This window comes from Acomys minous, assembly GCF_964271855.1.
Source record: "Acomys minous genome assembly, chromosome: 13".
NCBI classification, from domain to species: domain Eukaryota; kingdom Metazoa; phylum Chordata; class Mammalia; order Rodentia; family Muridae; genus Acomys; species Acomys minous.
The window spans coordinates 32629779-32641990 of record NC_140495.1 but is presented as its reverse complement, the minus strand read 5'-3'; positions in this window follow the sequence as shown (position 1 = coordinate 32641990).

The window sequence follows — 12212 nt, the reverse complement described above, 5'->3', positions numbered from 1 at the left end:
CAACCCGGCTAAACAACATCTGCAGAGGTCGAAAGGAGGAGGTTATGCAGAGGCTGAAATGAAGAAGTTATGCAGAGGCTGAAATAAGGAAGTTATGCAGAGGCTGAAATAAGGAAGTTATGCAGAGGCTGAAATAAGGAAGTTTAGCTTTGGAATGGGGCATCAGAATTTTGCCTCAGCCAGTAGATTCTTTTAGCCTTGAATGACCCTGGGCTGGCTCCGGACATCTGCCCCTTCTTTATTAAATAGAAGCAGAGAGAGAGAGAGAGAGAGAGGGGAGTAGAGGCCTGACCCTCCTGAAGATGGGCGTTGCGTTAAGAGGTCACTGCATGGCCATTTTTTCAGGTCACACATGTCCCCAACCTCCCAGACGCGTTTGCGGAGGACAGGAAAAGGATAGTAACATCCTTTATGCGCGTCAGCCTATATGCAGTCAGGCGTGCTCCTCAGGAACCTACCGAGGTGTCTGGCATGGTTCCCTGCAGTGCTTAGCCTCGCACCCTCTCAAGCGAACAATCGACTCAAGCCCTTAGGTTTCAGCTTGTTGAAGTCGAGGCCACTTTTTAAAATAGAAGCAGAGAGAGAGAGAGAGAGGGGGGAGTAGAGGCCTGACCCTCCTGAAGATGGGCGTTGCGTTAAGAGGTCACTGCATGGCCATTTTTTCAGGTCACACATGTCCCCAACCTCCCAGACGCGTTTGCGGAGGACAGGAAAAGGATAGTAACATCCTTTATGCGCGTCAGCCTATATGCAGTCAGGCGTGCTCCTCAGGAACCTACCAAGGTGTCTGGCATGGTTCCCTGCAGTGCTTAGCCTCGCACCCTCTCAAGCGAACAATCGACTCAAGCCCTTAGGTCTCAGCTTGTTGAAGTCGAGGCTACTTTTAGCCGCATTATCAAGGACGGCACAGTCTTTTGCCTCGGGGTCAGGTGGTTCGAGCCTGTGGTAATGAACTTCCACATGGGTGGGTCCCTGTATGGCAGAGTCTATTTGGCATTTGACAAAGTCAGTAATCTTTCTGAAAGCCCACAGTCCAAAAGATATTAGTAACAAGAACCCTATAAGAGGTCCCAGCAACGAAGGGAGGAGGGTAGTCAGAAGAGGGGAAGCAGAAAACCAGTTTTTATACCAGGATTCAGCTCTATCTCGCTCCCGCTTGCGATTTTCTAGACTTTCTCTGACCTTCCTCATGCTATCTTCTACGATCCCAGTTTTATCGGTATAGAAACAGCATTCTTCTTTGAGTGCTGCGCATAATCCCCCTTGTTGTAAAAACAGCAAATCTAGCCCTCTCCTATTCTGCAGTACCACTTCTGCAAGGGAGGAAAGCGAATCCTTTAAAGCTGCCATAGCAACCTGTATTTCAGCAATATCCTTATCTATGGCTGCACTAAGCGGGTGATAGTTTTGATTGGAGATCACTAAAGATGAAATGCCCGTCCCGGCCCCGACAGCCCCGAGCCCCAGTAGAACCGCGATGGTTGCGGCTGTAATGGGCTCGCGTTTGACTCTGGATGGTGTACCCGGAGGAGTCCAGAAGTTGAGAAATTCATCTGTAGAATAAACTGTTAATCGAGGAAGTAGCTGAACAAGCACACAGTAATCATATTGTTGTAGGAAAGGCTGTACCACGATAAATGGGGTTAGGCCAGTGGAACATGCCAAATATGTATCATTTGGGGCTACCAGGTAGGTGGAGCCACCACTGACCTCAAGGGTCTGATTACACAGAGGAGAAATAAAGGAGGGTAAACGCATCCTGGGTCCCCTGATGCAGAGCCCCAGGCCTGAGACTTGGGCCAGGGTCATGCCTTCCCTGGCCTCTGGGTTCCAGAGAACCAGGGAGGAGTCGTTAGTAGCAGTAAGATTGTTAAGGATAGCAACACCCTCATAAAAGGGTGGGGAAGCATGATAACATAACCAACAATCATCTGCAAGGTTGGGACGAACAGCGTGCAGGGCAGACCAGGATTCATTAACCATGGTCAGGATAATATTAACAGAAGGTGAGGGGCCGGGAGGTACGGTGGGTTGAAACAGGGTGGTATGGGGTGTACCAGTGGCTGTTGGGTGGCGTGGATCAGACCGCAGGTTCTGTAGGACCTGATTTGGGCCAATGGCCACCGGTTTTGAATTGGGAATGGTCTTGAGTAGTTTAATTTTAAAAGTAAGGCCAGGATCATATCCAACTGTATATAACCTAAGTCCCCACTCTAGGCCTCGATTCTCCCATGTGGCTTTCTTTCCTTTGTCAGTGAAGGTAATCACAAGGGGGTTGCACCAATTACTACAGTCACGTGTGCCAGAGGGGTCAACTGTCTCTGGGAGATCCTTTCTTTTAACAGTTATATAATCCCAAGAAGATGAAGGTTTCCAATAGGTATCTCCCGTAGTCTCACATCCCCAAGCGGCACAGTAAAAGTCACTAGAGAAGCCGCATTTGTGACCAAGGGAGCGATCTCTGTGTCCCCCGGGACACACATAAATGGGTTTTTCTCCCAAAAAGTACCTGGGCACTTGTCCATCACATCCTGCTTGGACACCCTCAGGCCGAAGATCCAGTGGCTTATCTTGGGGCATATAATAGGAGGGTGTTCCCCAGGCCTCGCTGGCTCCCAAGGCCAGCATACATAAGTCCACTTCCAAAGTAAGCCACGGTGTTTGATGAGTGATAGAGGAAGAGGAGTTAACAATGTCCCTTTCCTCAAATAAGAATAGGGTCGGGACCCTGCCACCGGGAGGTGAATGGATCTTTCCATAAGGCTTGAGCATAAGTCTGAGAGGTTGTAGTATGCCATAAGCGATCCGCTGCTGATCTGTGATTTTTGTCTAGGGTAAGGAAATTTAAGACAAAAAGTGCATGGCACAGAAGGGTTTTGTTATTGCCCAATGTGGGGAAGAGTGTTCCCCCTGTACCTTGTAATTTCAGCAGCATATTTTTAAGCGTTTGGTGAGCTCGCTCGACAATTCCCTGTCCCTGCGGGTTGTAGGGAATGCCAGTAATATGTTTGATGTTTAATTGGGCACAAAATTGTTTAAAACTGGTGCTGGTATATCCAGGTCCATTGTCTGTTTTGATAGTTCTAGGCTGTCCCATGACAGAGAGGCAAGTTAGTACATGGTTGATGACATTTTTAGTGGCCTCTCCCGTTTGAAGGGAGGCGTAAAGAAAGCCACTATATGTATCAATGGTAACATGGACATATTTTTGTTTTCCAAAAGAGGCAACATGGGTAATGTCCATTTGCCACAATTCGCCTGGGACCAGTCCTCGAGGGTTGACCCCGAAGTGGGCTTCGGGGAGAAAAGTCAAACAACTCTTACAATTACGAACTATCTGTCTAGCCTGTTCTCTGGTAATTTTGAACCGCAACCTAAGGGTGTGGGCATTAAGATGGTGGAGCTCGTGGGCCTGTTGGGCTTGGGAAATTAGATCAGAGGGATAATCTTGAACCTGAATAGACCCGACCATCTGGGTGGCGGCATCGACTAACCGGTTTCCCTCGGCAAGAGGTCCAGGGAGTCCAGAATGAGCCCTAATATGTCCAACAAAAAAGGGTTTGGTGCGCCGATGGATAAGGCTTTGTAATGCCGCAAATAATGGGGCAGCATTAGTGGTAGGTTTTATGTGAGGCACTGTTTCTAGCAAGGGGACCGAACAGGCAATGTAGGCGCTGTCGGTATATAGGTTAAAGGAATGGTCTGGGAGGGCTGTAAATACCTGTATTATAGCGTATAACTCAACTAGCTGTGCCGAAAGAAAAGGGGAAGACACACGAGTGGTTACTCCATCAATGGAATAAGCTGCTATACCATTAGAAGATCCATCCGTAAAAACTAAACTAGCCTGGGAGATAGGGGACAATTTCGTCCTTTTAGGGAAAATAATAGGCATTTTGTAAAGGAATTGAAGCAACCTATCGGGGGGATAATGGTTATCGATTTTGCCTTGAAAATCTATGCAATTAATGGCCCAGATATCAGAATTGATAAATAGCCAATTAATCTGAGCTGGGGTATAGGGGAGGATCAAAATGTCAGGGTCTTTTCCAAAGGTTTTTCTCGATTGTAAGCGGCCATCCTTTATGAGCTGGGCCACCAGAGATGGGTAGGTGGCAAGAACCTTAGACGATTCCGAAGGGAGGTGTACCCAGTAAAGGGGGGCGCCCTGCCAAAACACCCCCGTGGGTGTAAAAGGGGTGGGAAGGACAATGAATTGTAAGGGTTTAGTAGGGTCAAAAAAGGAGATAGTTTGGTTGTTAATGGCAGACTCAACGAGAGTTAGGGCAGCCTGTAATTTAGGGGGTGTCAGAGGCCACTGGTCTACCCTGACAGGGGCATCACTTCTCCAAGAGATCTTATCTGCCTGGGGTGCAGGGGATACAGTGAAAAAACAATCCTTAAGTCTAATATAAGTTTAAAAACTTACATCTTTGTAAGAAAATTAGCTTATCAGTAGATCACGCTCTGTGGAGATCAGGTTGAAATTTAAGAGTTCTGTCTCTGTTAATCTCCAAGTGTTAGGATTAAAGGTATGCACCACCATGCCCTGTCACAGAGATCCACTTGTCTCTGTCTCCGGAGTGCTGGGATTAAAGGCATGTGCCACCATGACTTGTTTAATTGTTTTATTCTAATTTTAGTAAAAAAATTTTAAACATCTCAAACAAAAACTAATCAGGAAAACAAGAAAATTCTAAGTCCTAGGTAGTTAACTACATTCCCTAGCCTAGTTTAGAACTCTATCAGCCTCCTAGTTCCGCCTCTCCAACTAGCCACGTGTCTGTAGCCATCTCTGCTCTGTAGGAGTCAAGCCCACAGATAACTAGGAGCAGTGTCTGTAAAATTATCTGGCCCAAGGAAATATTAGCCCTGGACTTGTTTAGTTAGTTGGATCTAAGCTGGAAACTCTCAGCTGTAAATGTTTGTTTCCAAGGACAAAACTAGTTTATATCTCTTATTTGAGCACCTAAAATTTTTTAGAAATATTTCAAGTAAACATTAAGCAAATAAACAAGAAAATTATAAACCCCTTGTAGCTAAGGAATTTGGAATTAACTCTATTTGCTAGACCAATTTGAAAAACTGTTAGTCACTTACAAGCAAAAAAATTAAGCAAGAAAATTCTAAGTTTTAGGCAATAAACTCTATTTCTTAGACCGTGCTTTTTCAACTTGTCACATGTTTGCAGCCATGCCTGTTCTGTAAGAGGCAAGCCCCACAGGCAGCCACTGTGCCTGGGTCCAGGCCCTGGAAAGGGCAGGCCTGCTCCTGCCTCAGAGGCAATACTCTTACTGTCTCATAGGCTGTGTGTGCCATGTTGTGCTGCACTGTTTTAGAAAATTGGCCAGCGAGTAAAGCTTAGCCCTCTATCAAGACATAGAAAAATGAAACAGTATTTTAAAAAATTAAACAAATTTACAGACATAGACATAAAATTTGACATGACAATTATAAAGCAATACCCGAGTTCCCTGTGTCCTGAAGGACTGTTTGAATCTCTGTAAGAAAAGCTAATGCTTACAAGGGCTTTTTTAACTCTAACTCCTCTTTCCCTGAGAAAAATTTTAAGGTGGCGAATAAATTACGCCTCCTTTGAGAGACTTTAACCCATCTTATTGACAGAGATGAACACCTACCTAAGTGCGGAGAGGTCCTGTGAGCGGCAGGCCCGCACCCAAGACGATCGGAGGTACTTTTGACCTCGGTGAGATACTTGACCGCGGCATTTGTGAATTATTTCCCACGAAGGGTCTCTGTCGTGGTAGAGGGCTCGTACCTCGTGGCCACGTTGGGCGCCACGTGTCCCGTCCAGCAGGACCAGTAATTACGGGGTCGCGAGGGGAGCCATACCTGAAAAGATGGGACGAGAAGGAAGGAGACGAGACCAAGTAGAACTCCTATCAAGGTCTGTTTATTGAATCAAAAGCAAAAGCTTATATGGGGTGGAAGCAGGGGCCAAGCAGTAGGGGGTCTGAGAATGTCTCCAGGTGATCTCAGCAGGGGAACATCCTGTGGTTCATCTTGAAACAATTCCTATCTTACTTTAGCTAACTATCTCTTGGAAAGTCCCGAGCCAACCCGGCTAAACAACATCTGCAGAGGTCGAAAGGAGGAGGTTATGCAGAGGCTGAAATGAGGAAGTTATGCAGAGGCTGAAATAAGGAAGTTATGCAGAGGCTGAAATAAGGAAGTTATGCAGAGGCTGAAATAAGGAAGTTTAGCTTTGGAATGGGGCATCAGAATTTTGCCTCAGCCAGTAGATTCTTTTAGCCTTGAATGACCCTGGGCTGGCTCCGGACAAGCCAGCACAGCTGCTGGCACTGATACCATCAGAGGACCTCATAGAGACTTTGTTTTTCTGAACACTGAAAAGCCATCCATTTCCAACTGCTCTCTGTGAGATTTCAGCTGTTTGTTTCTGATTAAACATGTCCCAAACTAAATTCACATTATCTTCTTCTTAGTTTTTTTCAGATTCCCTAGAATTTTACAATGTTGAATGTTTGAGTCTACAAACATTTGGTTCATAGCAGTCATCCAAAGAATGTTTTTTAAAAACTGGAATATTGAACATAGCATGTTGGTATAGTAGGGTACAGCTGCTTGTGTGGCTAACCCAGGAGACTATGAGGCGTTAAGTCCAACCTGGACAAAGTAGGCTAACCTGGTTTCAAGTTTAAAGGGTTGCCAGGTATTAAAGTCAGTATTTCTTCAAGTTTTATTTTTCATTTTATTTCATTTAATTTTTAGTTTTGGAAAATAATTTGCAAAAGCCAGACTCCATGGCAACCACTGGTTTGGTTTGATCTAGTTTGCGCTGTACATGGGCTTTGTCTCCTCCAGTTGGCTACCACATCTGTCCCTCAGTGCTGTGTTCTTGATGTTGAGCCCAAGCATGCGATTTCATATGAAGCAAGCAAAGAAGCTGAGATGATCAGAAGACAGTGGTGCAAAAACACTAGTGAAGTTATGAAAAGAATGCTAACAAAAAGCATTATGGGATAGGGAGCAGAAGATGGAGAGCAAGCTTGAGGAACATTTCCTCACTGTAGCAGAGAGAAAGGTGGTTAGGGAGAGAATTACACTGGAAAGTACACTATTCAGTTCTGAAAGGATACAGGCTTAATGCAACAAAGATCGCAAAGGTAACCCCAAAGAAAATGTACCCACACCTATATATTAGAAGTCCTATATGTTATCTATAAAAGAGACCAATGTGTATACAGATCCTCGTGGAACAATGAATTTCAGTCAGCAAAGGACACTTACTGAGGGAGAGGGAAAAGGAGGCTTCCAGAAAAAGAGAAAGGAGGAGGCTTGTGGTAGAATCTTTCTTTCCAACACTGAATAACACATGCCTTAGTAGTTCATGTTTTGCAGCAAAATGCCATGAAAATGGGTACCTGAAACTGAAGAAATTTATTCCCTGCAGTTCTGAACACTGAGATATCCAAGGTTAAGGTGCCTCTCAGTTCAGTTCTCAGTAGGAGCCCTCTTCCTGGTGTGCAGTGTGACACCTTCTTGCTCTGTCCATAGCTGACATGGCATCTCTCATGTCTCTTCTTAGAAAACTGATTCCATCTACCAGTGCCCCGTCCTCATGACGTAACTTTCTCCCAAGGCCCGAGTCCATAGCATCATTTTGCTGGGACTAGTGCTTTCCTATATGGGTTAGGTGGGCATATTTATTTGACAGCACCATACAATGTTTCAGTGGGCACAATTTGGTAGAAAAAAAAAGATTTCCTATGTAATGAGCTACCACTTATATGTGAAGGTAAGAGTGAACATGAATGAGCAAATATCTCTGAGGTAGAATCTAGGGTCCTCTGAGTAAATGCCCTGGGAGGAATGCCTGGGTCATTTGGTGGTTCTATTTCTGCTCTCCACTGTGGTGGCACCAGTTTGCATTCCCACTAACAATGCATAAAGATTCCTCTTTCACCACGCCTTCACCAGCATTTGCTGCCATATGACTTCTTGATGGGCTGAGATGGATTTTCATTTCCATTTTCCTGTTGGCTAATGACATTGGGCACTTAAAAGTGTTATTAGTTACTTGTTTCTTCTTTTGAGCATTCAAAATTGTTGACTGTATTTCTCGCATGACTGGAGTCCTACGTAGAAAGTCTGTTTTGTCAGAGGCTAGAATAGTGAGGACTGTTGTTTCCTAGTTCCATTTGCTCGGAATACTGTTTATATCCTTTTCTCTAAGATTGTGTCTGTCCTTAAGGTTGGATGCTTCTTGTGAACAACAAAAGTGTGGGTTATGTTCTGCAATCTGGTTGGCAAGTCTGTCTTTTGATGGAGAATCAAGGCTTTTAATCAGTTATTACTGAACGATGTATAGAAAATGTTACCACTTGATGGTTCTTATGATTTTTTTTTAATTCCTACTTCCCACAACCTATATCCTAGCATCATTTATTCTCCCCACCCACTTAGTTTCTTGGGTGTATTTATCTTTTCTGTATTTCAAAATACTTTATCAAGTATTCTATATAGGGTTAGTTTGGTGGTCATGACTTCTGTTTTTATCTGTTTTTATCATGGACATATTTTATTAAGCTTCAATTTTAACAGACAATTTTGCTAGATAAAGTAATTTAGGTTGGAATTTCTGTTCTTTCAGAATTTGAAACACATGGATCTGGGCTCTTCTGCCTTTTAAATTTTCCATTGAGAAAATTCTGCTGTTATTCAGATGGACTTGTCTTGCATTTTTAACTATAATATGGTATGGGGAGTTTCTCTTCTGGGCCCGCTTATGCAGTGTTCCATGTGCCTCTTGTACATGAGCAGGCATGCTTTCAGAGTCTGAGAAAAGTAGGAGGGTGTTGCTTCTAAAATTGAGAAATTTTCTTCTGTGATTTTATATGAGATATTTTCTATGTCTCTGACTTGGTCTTCATTTGCCTATAGCTCATCAATTGGGATAGACGGGCATGCCAGTGAGGGCTAGGCATCCTTCTGTCCCCACCTCCTGTCACTGGGATTACAAGTGTATGCCACTATATCTGGCTGTAACCGTACAACAGCCTGTATTTATTACTTGTTGCTTTGAAACCAGGTCTTCCAATAAAGTCCAGGCTGGTCTGGAAGTTACTGTACAATCCAGGCCTGCCTAAAGCTTATGGTCATCCTCTCCCAGCCTCTTGATAGCTGGTATTGCAGGTGTGTGGCATTGTGACCTCTAGTACGTCAAGAAGCACATGCAGTGCAATACATTTTAAGAAAAGATGACTGAGATAAGCACCGTAAAACCTTTAGTAAAATTCAACATTAATGTCTAATAAAAGATCAGAAGAGCCAGGCAGAGTGACACGCCCTTGTAATTTTGGCACTTGGGAGACCATGGCAAAAGAATCACGGGTCCTAAGCCTAAGTGGCATTGTGTGACCTTTTCATCTCACGCATCACTCAGAAATAAAAAAATGGGAATAGCTGTGAAAGTGAAAAATATGCCTTATCATCATGAGGAAAAAAAAAACTGTTTCCAGAAAAAAAAGACTTCAGAAAAATTAGTGAAAGATTATTAAAAAATCAGAGATAAGGAGGCCTGTTAGTATTGTTTATTTAGGATTTTTATTCTCCACACAACAGTACTTTATGGCATACAGATGTTTTGCTCCCTTCACAACAGACCCAACACAACCACCCGGAGAACTCAGAGTGCACATAATGAGGTTCAAATACGTTTGCAGCAATGCTTTCCCCAAGTTAGCACTAATTAAAAAACACAATGCAAGACAATTCAAATTGCTTTCATAAAAAGATAAAAACCATGCAAACCATATTACATTTAATGTCAAATATGCAGGGCCCACAGAATCCCTGGGAAACATAGGATAATGTTTAAGTAGTATATTTAATTACTTTTTTACTGCCGTGATAAAATGCCATGACCAAAAGCAACTTAGAGAGAAAAGGGGTCTATTTGGCTTATACTTCTTAATCTCACTCCATCTTAAAGGGAAGTTGGGGTAGGGTCTCAAGGCAGGACCCTGGAGGCAGGAACAAAGCAGAGACCCTGGAGGAGTGCTGCTTCCTGGCCGGATCCCCATGCTTGCTCAGCCTGCCTTCTCATACAGCTTAGGACCATTTGCCCAGGGCTGGCACTATCCGCAGTGAACACATCCATCCCACATCAACAATTAATCAGGAAAACACCTCACAGAGTTGCCAACAGGCCAATCTAGTGGAGACATTTTCCCAGTTGATGTTCCGTCTTCCCAGATGACCCAATTTGTATCAAGTTGACAAAATAACCACCCCCCCCAAAAAAAACCAATGAAAATAGATGTCCTAAATACCGTGTTGTCGACGTAGAAATTTTTATTAAAATATGTCAGTTTGCAGTAGATTATCCTATAAATTAAATGTGCTTCTTACATAATGCTTTCAGAGTCTGAGAAAAGTAGGAGGGTGTTGCTTTTAAAATTCATTTAAAAAAGAAGACAAGTGAGAACAGGTTAAAATATTTTGAGATAAAAATGAGAATGTAAGGCTCATATATTAAGTTAAAAAATTAGAATATGTTATTAGTATATATGTGTATATGCACGAATATGTGTGCACGTGAGCATTTGAGCATGTGAATAGGACATATGCATGCTATGGCAGAAGACAACTCTTGAGCCAGTGCTGTTCCTGAGCCATGGGTTCCAGGGATTAAATTCAGGTGGCCAAGCATTTTAAACCATTGAATCTTCTCTCCAACCCTGTTACTGAGTTGTAAACTCCAACATATGTAGTTGGAAATGGTAAATAATTGAAGGATTTACTCTGTCTGCAAGAAAGAAAACTAGCTTGCCAAAGTTGTATCAATACCAGTAGAAGACCCAGATTTCTGAGTCAGGAGAGGTTTGTCACGTACAGGGTCTTAAGCGTCATGAGCAGCAGACCACTGTCACCCAGGATCAAGAAGATGATGTAGAAAGGTCAGAAGCATGCTGGTTATTAAGATGGATTTCACCCCAGCTGAAGAATCTGAAGATTATAGAAGCTGATATTTTCATAATGGTCAGAAAACTTGCCTGGGAGAGGTTAGTCTTTATTTTATTAGAATGTAACCAAACCTTGCCATTGGAAGACAATAGTCTTTCTTCCATGACTTTTTTACTACATATAAATCCTTGAGATAACAAATCACAGATGTGCATAAACATGAGGCACCCATACAGAATTGTCTTCAACAAAACCCATCCACTCATTTCTGTACTGTCTTGGACTCTGGAAAATTTCCCTGTGATTATACTATTGCTTCTGCTTCTCTGATACATATGACCAACTGGGACTAGTGTAAAATACATTCCATTTGTCTCATACAGCATTTAATTAATGATATTCTCAACATCATTAGGATAAAGTCAACATTCAGGATTTCATTAGCCCTCAGAGTTCAAGCTTTAGCTAACCTAACAGTCCCCATAAACCATCAGCATATACCTTACAAACTCAATTTTCCCTCTTCTTAAGTTTCTGTATTGATTTTTCCATTTGGCCCAAGACATTAAGTCAGCCATGGCTAGATTCATTAATGTTTTCACACACTCTGTCCTGGCACACAAGGAGGAAGTCTAGAGAAATTCTATTATCCATGACAACCCTGTAAGTGTGTTGAAGCCAAGCTGATTGATCATGCCAATACAAGAAGAGAAGCCAAGGGCCTGAGCCAGCACTTAATTAGAATTTTCTAGTACTAAATTAGAATTCTCTGTTCCATGCCTGAGCTTCTACCTTGAAACTAGCCTGGGATTGATCTTAGGAGAGAAAAAGGCATCTCACGCATATACATAGCTAAATCGAATCGTGGGTTTTCAAATTAGGTCTCTAAAACCCAGACCCTTTTTTTGTTCTCACCATTATCCAGGAAACTGCTAAGATAGATGACACTTTCAGAAAATAGTTGTAATTAGTGGCCAAGTCGGCTTACTAAGTTATGTAGATCAGGAGTAGATGAGGGAAGTAGTGTCCCAGTCTTGGTGAATTGAATTTTAAGGGAGCTGGCTTGCCTCTGTGCAAACTTAGATGTCTGTAAATAGCAAGCAGCCCCCAAAGGTCAGTGGATGCCTTGATTAACAGGTGGTTTTTCTTATAATGAAAGATACCATTGTTAGACTATGAGGGTGAGCAAATAGCACAGATTAATCTCAAGGGTTCCAACTGTCAGCTGATTGGACTGGACCAGCAACACTGAAACCTAACGG